Genomic DNA, 9,855 nt, shown 5'->3' with positions numbered 1-9,855 from the left:
TTGGCATGACTAGAAATCATGTGGGCTCTACCTATGCAGGTTTGAATCCTGGCATCCACACTCTACTATGATTTTGAAATTTTGTGGCATGTCATGATCTGCTGGCTATAATGAGGGGTCTTGGATAATGTTTCAATTGAGCTTTTTGTTTTGTAGGGAAATGCTCTTGAAATGTTTAAACATTATTAATATATTTGCACTTGGATAGAAACCTAGGTACAACCATACATTATTTGCTTATGATCTTGGGCTTATGTTAGATACAAACTCCATCTCTTGGAGGAGTTTTAAGTTTTACATAATTTTCATTTGATGATATGGTTGCAAGCTTTGGACTCGAATGTTTAGAAATTTTTGTAGTGAATTTCATACTCACATGGTCTAATTCTAGAGATGTTTACTTCTAAATGTAGCATCTCTCACAAGAGGTAAGCTGATTTACAAGTCTCATTTGTTGAAGTTAGCACTAAAAATTTGCAAAATCACATGATTCATAAAGAACATCCTTTATAAACCTTAGTTTCTTGAATTTTTTATGCTTTAATTTATTTCAAATAGCTTCTAATTCCTCTAGAGAGAATTCTACAGGTTCCTCCTGAAATTTTTTGGCAATGAAAGTGAGATCAATCTAGTAGGTGATGGGATAGAAGTAGCCAAGTTTTTAAAATGGAAATGGATGCAACCAAAGAAAGTTGTTGAACATGTGAGACATCTAGATTTTAGCTGAGGAATGGCTTGTGGTTGATCTCTAATTGACTTAATCTAAAGAGCATTAATATTTCTCCTTTATGTTTTGGATCAAGCTGTAGATAACAAGAGACCAGTTTATGAGTAAGTTCTTAAGACATTTGCTCCATATATAAATTCATAATCAGCTACACTATGTAAAATATAGGAATTGTGTAATCTACTTTCCTTCATATTCCACTACATCATTGTGTATAAAGATTTGACACCACATGATAATGTTCTTATTGCAAATGAGATTTTGTCATTTTGACAAATAAGCACATCAGTTTCAAAGTTGTTTCTATCTTCTAAAAGCATTTTATCAATATTTTCCTTTTGGAAAGGGGAATTTCATAATTTCTAAATGCTAGATATTATATGAGGAAATGTTTATAGTATCTCAGACATAAATTTCTTCATCTTTATTTATTTACTGGGATATAAACAAGACTTGTACATTCAAATACTTATCTTTTTCCTAAGAAATTGTTAGCATTTGTCCTAGATATTTGTTAATCACATATGGTGGTATCAAGTATAGGGATCATTCTTAAGCATCCTTTGTACATGGTCTTTAAGTTCAAGCTATGTAACTATATTACAATGATTTTATCGATTTCATTTAAGCTTGTGCTTTTTATCAGTCCCATTATTTAGTTTTTCAATTCTTTTTGTTTCGAAGTTCTAACCATAGCATTTATTGTCCAAAAAAATTTTAGTTTTCCCTTTTTGTTTCAAGATTCCAAGAAAAATATTACTTGTCCAACCCTGAGTGTCCACAGACACTATCTAGAGAATTGATTATGGTTTGTTATACATGTCAATTAGCTAGCCTAAGCCCTATATGCTTAGTTGGAAGTGGACCAAGGAGAGCTTCCAAAGAGTGATGATAGCTTAGTTAGCTATAAAATTTTGAAGATCTAAAAACCTATTGACTACATAACAAATCAAAGCCTAATTGGCTCTAAAATGCCAATGATCTAACAGGTATGTACAATAAATTAACATTGTCAACTTTTCTTTCCTGCAAAATATATCCAACTAGGCTTCTCTATGGCAAGTTGTTTTTGAACAACCGCTCCTCAAAAAAATATCTATAACCCTAAAGAGTTCCATGATAAACCTTCTTTTATTCCATTGATGGGACTTCTAGGAGAGATGATATCCCCCTAACAAGTCAATTGCCTAGTTGGCTACAATTTTCCAACAATGTTAACATCCATGCGATAAAGCAAAATGATTGGATCAAGTAAATAAAATGGCTCATGTGCTTGATATTTTGAAGGATCCAATACAAGAAATGTTGAAATTTTTAATGATCTAATAGAAGAAATGGTGTAGGAGCACCACACAACCAAGCACAAGTTGAAGTTTATGGAGACCTCAAAGACCCTCAATACAAATCAGGAGGATGGTAGCTGGGTCATCAAATCAATTAGAGGATCTTAAGACCTATAATGGAATTAAAATAATGCAATTCCTCTTCAAAAGAATTGACCTTATGGAATTTTCAAATAGAAGGTGAGTTGATTAAAATACCTCTAGTTGCTATTTGTGAAGCATGTTTCTCAGTAGACTTACAAAGCTGTCAATCAAATATGCACTTAGTCTAGGATAGGATTTCAAAGTTTTCAATATGAAAGTACTAAATAATGTAGTTCTTATTGGAGGTCAAGTGATAAATCAAAGAGGGAAATGTTGTACACCTTAATGAACAATATATAAGGCAAATTGAAGAAGTAATCACTTTTTGGAATGAATAGATAAAGAGAGTCTCATACACCAATTTGTTGTCTTGCATGGAGGTGACCTTAACAACTACCTTCATCTTTTTAAACTTCTATTATGTATATGAAATGCTAAAATGATTCAAAAATGTTGTTGTATCAGGTCCTTAATATAAATCTCCTTCTATTAAGTTATAATACAACAATTAGATATTATGGATGCAAAAAGGACTAATGGTTGGTTGTAATGGACCAAAGTTGTCCAAGTTTTAATAATATTCTTAATAAGGTTTCTAAGAGTTTAAGATAGGTTGGGGATGAGTCTAGGACTTTAGGAAACAATTAGGAAGAAGTCACATTTTCAAATAAAGCCATTTATGGTTTTAAAAAAATTTAGATTTTCAAATAATAATGGCTATCTTAGGGAACTATTATTTTGTTATGTTTTGATTTAAACATTCAACTCAATGCTAAGAGTTGGTTGGATTAGTTTTGGGAGTTATATTTGATCTGTAAACTCCTTGTTATGAATAACTTAGAATTTCAAGATTCACTAGGAAATGATGTTTCTTGTGAACTAAGAAAATAATACTTGATCTGATATAATAGAAAGATCGTAAATGATGTTTCTTGTGAACTAAGAAAATAATACTTAGAAATGTGGAAAATAACTAAGTAGAAAAAACATGCATTAGAAAGAACAAGAGGCAAAAGATTTAATTTCAGAGTTCACTAGACTCTGGCTACGTCTTCAGATCTACAAACTTGCAAAATCGATGTCATTATTATGATGCAAAACTTATAGTTTTGGGAGTTATATTTGATCTGATATAATAGAAAGATCGTAAATGATGTTTCTTGTGAACTAAGAAAATAATACTTAGAAATGTGGAAAATAACTAAGTAGAAAAAACATGCATTAGAAAGAACAAGAGGCAAAAGATTTAATTTCAGAGTTCACTAGACTCTGGCTACGTCTTCAGATCTACAAACTTGCAAAATCGATGTCATTATTATGATGCAAAACTTATATATCACCATGGCCTTCAATGGAGTTACAATATGCCTCTCACTTCCACACTATGATGACAAGAACTTGCTAGCAACATGTTCATGCATAGCTCCTTCACCATGTTTTACAATGCTAAGCAATAAAACTATAGCTCTCTCTCAATGGGCATTAAGCCTTTACAAAAATGGCTTTAAAATTCATGAAAAATCTCTCAAGGAACTCACCAAGCTTTTATCTCTCAAGAGACCACTTAGTTTACTTACAAAAAAACTCTCACTTCCCCAAAACTCTTTATCAAGAGTAAAATAACTCTCCAAGAATTTAAGAAATAAGAATACTTTCTCTTCTTACAAGAATTTTCTCCTTAGAGTTTTCTCATCTTTAGGATTGTCTTTCAAAGGAGAATAATTCTCCTTTTATACTTGATATTGGCTATATTTGGCTTAAAACCATATAACCAATATAATTACTATTTTCCTTATTTAAAATAACCAAATAACTCAAATTTCCCAATTTTACTACTATCCTTGAAAATGATGGCCCTTATAATTTCGGACTTACATTATAATATCCAAAATATAATAACCCATCCAAAATCATATCCAAGTAAATAACCTCCCTTTTTGGCTTTTATAATTTTAAACCATGCAAAATAAACCAACCCCTTAATAAATAACAATATATATCCCCTTTTTTTGTAAAATAATAATCATAATACTATATGGTTCATATAACCACATATTATATTTAGGAGTATACATTATTTTAAAACTTGTTATATTATTAAGAGCATAAAATGAGGATAATGATATCATGATGACATCATCAAAACTTGCATTTTTTCTCCAATTTCAAATGACTATAACTTTCACATATAAACTCTGTTTTTGACGAAACAAACACTATTGGAAAGCTCTGAATGAGCTCTTTAATTTAAAACCCATTTTTGACCACTTTAGAGATGGTCAAATTTTACCTTTTTAGTCAATCTATTTGACCAAATCTTTGACCAATAATATCAGGAGCAAACAGACTCCCTTTTGATGCACTTCAAATTGTGTTAGGAACATTTTGCCATAGATTGATGCCAATTTTGGGAGATTTTGAGTGGGTTGAATTTTTGAGGTCTTCAAGATCCACCTAGGTCAATATTGGATTCTTTTTAATAGAAAAGGGTCTCTATTACTAAAGATGAGAGAAGGTATCAAAATTGGTGTATACAATTTTGGGCAAATAGCAAGCAATAAACTATTCAAACATTGTAATTCCCATGATCTATCAATTCTCAATTTGATTGATTGAATTTAAAATGAATTGAAAAGGTTCTTAAATCATTTTATTTTACTTTAAATGTGCTTCCAAACATTGCAGTGACTCACTATTGCACCAATTACTGTTAACCAATTGTTTGTGTTTGAAGTATGTTGTTGCAGTAGGGTTTAGGAATAATTCAGAGTCATTCCATGAATACACATGTCTAATTTTATGGAATGGAAACTATTAAATTGTATTATAAATGATTGACCAAGCATTTTCAGAGTTGGATTGAATAGAAGTGATCATAGTGAAGAACAGTGAAGGAAAAATAATGAAAATGGTGGATCGGGTATAGCAGTGGCTAATCTAGTCAAACAAGGAGTGTGTTTTATGTTTGGGAACATTATGTAATTTTTGTTAGATGGTGAATCTATCTTCAATTTTTTATAGGAGAATGTAGAACCAAGAGATTGTGGAAGCCCTAGATAATAGGGTTTTAAGGCATAAATTGCGGGTTTTGATGCTCCAGACCCTTTAGAGTTAATTCCTTTTGCATATGGCAATTTTAAGGCATAACTAGTTACTATCTAGTATTTGGGCTTGATAGGATGTCATTTTTTGATACTTCCTTTGGAAAATTAGTGATTTCCATGCATTGAGAACAAGGGTACAATCATATATAATGGTATTGACACAAAACAAGCATATGAATTTTTTTGATATGTCATAGAACATTGAAAAGGGTATCTATAAATACCATCACCTTGTTAGGTGTCTTGGAAGAAGTCTAAGTTATTTGGGTTTTTCTTCTGCTGCTAGTCTACTAAATAGGTTTTTTAATAATTTGAGGAAGAGTTGTGTGGATTGGGGGTATTGTAATTGAATTGGAACCTTAGAACCCTTGAGTTTATAAAACCAAACCATTCATTTAGGAGTCTTGAAGATAGTCTTGACAAATCAGATCCTTGAAGTATTTGATATGATTGATAGGCTAGAGTGCCTAAACCTCTGAAATTTCCAACTTTCATTGTGTTTTGAATACCACCACCCTACTCAACTACATCAAGAAATGTTGAAGGATAACAAAAAATGATATATAGATGTGAACTAGAGTAACTATAGCTGATTCAAATTGTGGACATAAAGCTTAAACTACACATTAACTAAAATTATGAGAACTTGTTTACATTAATGTTATTCATTTGAAAAAAGAAATATTTTACTATAGATAAATACCATTTTATGATAGTGAGGTTGGATAATGAAGATACTAATATCATTTTTCTATCTCCTTTTAATAGTGTTTTCTCTTTGCTATGGGAACCCCAATAAAATAGGTACTGTTAAAAGGCATATTATGGCCCCAAGCAAGAAGATTAGATAGAGAAGTTGAGGCAAATTTTAATATGCAATAATAGATTGGTCATGATGTCAATTGGTTGGACTAGGTCCTAGTCAATATGCAAGTAGACCTCACAATCTCCAAACCAATATATACTATGATGGGCTCATGAGTAGAAGTAAACTAATTATGACCGACCCAATTCTAGTTTCTACAGACTAAGATCAATTTTGGGAAAATAGGTATATATATTAGTGGACCTCACAATCTTCAAACCAATATACTATGATGTGCTAATTGTCAGAAATACTAGTGACCCACCCAAATCTAATTCCTAGATACTAAGATGGATTTTGGATAAATAGATAAATATAGAAGTTGACCTCACAATCTCCAAACCAATATACCATATGCTGATAATAAAAAAAAATACACTAATTATGAACCACCCAATTCTAATTTGTGAAAACTTGTGTATTTTGGGTAAATAGGTAAACCATTCAAAGGAAACTAGACTTCCTCATGTTTCTTCTCCATGTTTGAAAACTCAAGAATGACAATTGGTTTAAAGATAACCTTAAATGATGTGTGACTCAGAAATAGGGGTGGAAGAGGTGGAAGCCTTTCTATTGGAGGATTCTAAAGAAGAGCTACGTTGAAAGGGAACCAAGAAGGGAAGAACTCACATTATGGTACCAATCCCACCAAATAGATCCCTACCCATCAATAGTACCAATGTCACTTGTGAAAATGAATATGCGAAGCAAAATATTAGAAGTATAATAAACTAACCTTGAATGCATATAAAAACTTTGAGCTAATGGCCTCCACAATCATCTAATAGTAGCACCTTTTGATAGTTGATTTCTCATTCTAACAAAGAGGGTAAATTAAGCATCAATAAAGATAAGATTTCATGATCTAGAATTTAAGATCATGCTATAGAAAGTACATCCACACTTGTTATTACAACATATGTCACATTAAATGTAGTTATAAGGGCACTATGAAATCAAAAACCATAGAAAATGAACATGAATTATGTTTGAGTAAGACCATTCTATTGAATTCTATAAACTTATATGCAAACCTAGAAAGGTATTTAAAATTAGATACAAAAGTAACAAATAAAACTAAACATACCCCAGCAATGTTATCAAATGAAGGCTACATTTAAACATTGCATACTCACACACTGATTTCTTTACTACTATCTTTGAATAGCAATACCAATTGTAAACACCAAAAGAGATAGAGGAGATATTAGTTTAATAAAGTTGGAATATGGAGATAAGTTTACAAGTCTTTCCTTGGTATAAAAAAACAAAGTAAATGGGTTACCTTGGTTTGGATGCAATAATGAAGGTTGCTCCAATAGTTCTCATCCAGTATGGTTTACAGATTTCCTATGGGGTCAAGGTTGTTCAAAGCAACTATCAAATAACTACTACAAACTAGAACACTAAGGAGGGCTATAAGTACCTAATTACAAATAGCTAAGACCAAAGACAAACATATACTCAAAATAAGGACTATTTTTATGGTGGCATGTGGACTGCAATACCATCTATTATCATATGAGAGTTAGGGTAGGAGAGAAATAGACACATTTAAAAAAATAAAAGGATAGGATAGGAACAACTTATCAACAAGATGGAGGCTGCCATTATCAATATTATGAGTAATAGAATATTGAAAATGCAAAAAGTGGTAGAAAAGATGACTTATTGGGATGAGAAGATGAGGGGTAAATAGATTTGGGTTTTACAATTCCTTGGTATGTTAGTTTGAGCTTCACTTGGTTTTGAGAATACTATAATATTATCTACTTAACAAGGCCAACCACATGAAGGTGGAAGCTCATCTGGCCTCACCTGCTCTCCCTAAAATCAATCTAAATTACCCATTATCATCTAATTACATACTTCATTCATGCATTCATTCATTCATCCATTTATGAACTATAACATTCAATCAATAAAATTACATAAAATTCATTAATATATATAAAATTCATTAATACAAAATACTAACATTCATTAATATGATATAATGCTTGCAGGTAAACAAAAATAGGGGTGAGTCAAGGTTTGGATGTTTTAGTCAAGTAGTTGATGACTACTTCTTATAATTGGCAGGTCAAAATGTCATGAATTTTCTCTATGCTAATCTAAGAAGGAAAACCTAGTGATCTCTCATGAAGAAGAAAAATGAGTAAACACGCACATTACATCTACAAAAAGTGTTGCATAGTGAGTTGGCTAGAAATGTTTCATAGTGAGTTGCAAAGATTTGGATTACACCACATTGAGTTATCTTGTACCACATCAAGTTGCAAAGGTCTAGTTCTCAAGACTTCAAAATCAAAGTGTGTCTTAGATTCAAGGATGGCTATGTATGTAAATGATGTTGATTTGATCCTTGTCCCATTCTACCAATCAAAGGAAGCCATGTACATGACCATGCAAATGCCTTTTGATATTTTTTGTCATGTGATGTTTTAATAATTAGTTAAGAGGTAGTTTTCATTAGTTTTTTTTGGATCTACCAATTACAACAACTTTCCAAAAAAAATCATGTTGAATGCATGGAATGTTATCAACCAAAATAATATTTGGTAATCATTCATTTAGTAGGAAAGAATGATTTGTTTGCAAGGCTAAAACCTTTATAATGCAATGCATTATTGTGATATTGAAAAAATTATGAGTCTCTAAAATACTAAAATTTAATCAATCTTGGAGAATCTGAATGATTTTGTTTTTTTGTTTTTTTACTAGTGTTATGTTTTCTGTAACTGTTTGAGCTTATCCTATGTTTTCTATTGCATTTTCAAAATCTACACTAAATTTGATGTCACTTTTCTAGTTGATGAGATCTTTGGGTTAAACCACCTACCTCTTCTCTCAGCTTCCTCTCCTCCATCAATAGAGCACAAATTAAACAGACTCCAAGCTCCAAAGGACTCTAAATTTTAAATGGAACTGCAAGAGGCAACTCATGACATTTGAGTGTTGGTAGTGTTATTAGGGATTACCGCAATACAATAATAAAGGAAACTTCCAAGAAACTCCCACCTAGAACAAACCATAAAAGAGAGGCAAATACTCTTCTCCATGTTCTCCTTTTGGCTAAATCATGTATCATTCAAAAGATTTATATTGAAAGATACTGATTATTATCATCCTTTGTATGCACAAAAGGCATTCAACACTGGAGGCTTAATAACATTATGGGAAAAGCTTGGGATATTTAAGGCTACTTTCCAAAATAAACTACTTCCCATTGCTACATGAAGATAACAAGGTGTTAGACCTTTAATCTAACATTGGTATCAATGAGAGAGTATCTAATTACTAATGAAAACATGTAGAGTTAATCTCATTGAGTTCTTTTCCATTCACCAAGTCTAAGTTTAGATGGTTAGCATTCTTAGAGATAATATGGGGGCATCAAGGCAACATTAAAGGCATTGATTAGAAAGAAAGTGAATATAGATAACTTTATTAAGGATTTAGGTGACAAGATAGAAAAAGCCACTAGGGCCATCAAGTTCCTATGGTATTGGGTTCACTAGTCAAGTTGGAGAATGGAGAAAATACTACTTCCTCCTTTAGTTTAGATAGCATAATTACAACATAGAAACTTCTTTTACTTATTAGGTGTGGAAGATAAACACTCAACCTCTCCAATACACATGGGCATACAACAAATAGAACTACTCATTTTGATTGCCTGAACTAGCATCAATTTTGAAGAAACAAGACCCAATTTGCTACATGGAGTTA

Source organism: Cupressus sempervirens, chromosome 1 (assembly GCF_028749045.1).
Source record: "Cupressus sempervirens isolate cs-2001-9-10 chromosome 1, ASM2874904v1, whole genome shotgun sequence".
Classification (NCBI taxonomy): Eukaryota; Viridiplantae; Streptophyta; class Pinopsida; order Cupressales; family Cupressaceae; genus Cupressus; species Cupressus sempervirens.
Note: the sequence above shows the minus strand (reverse complement) of the source record.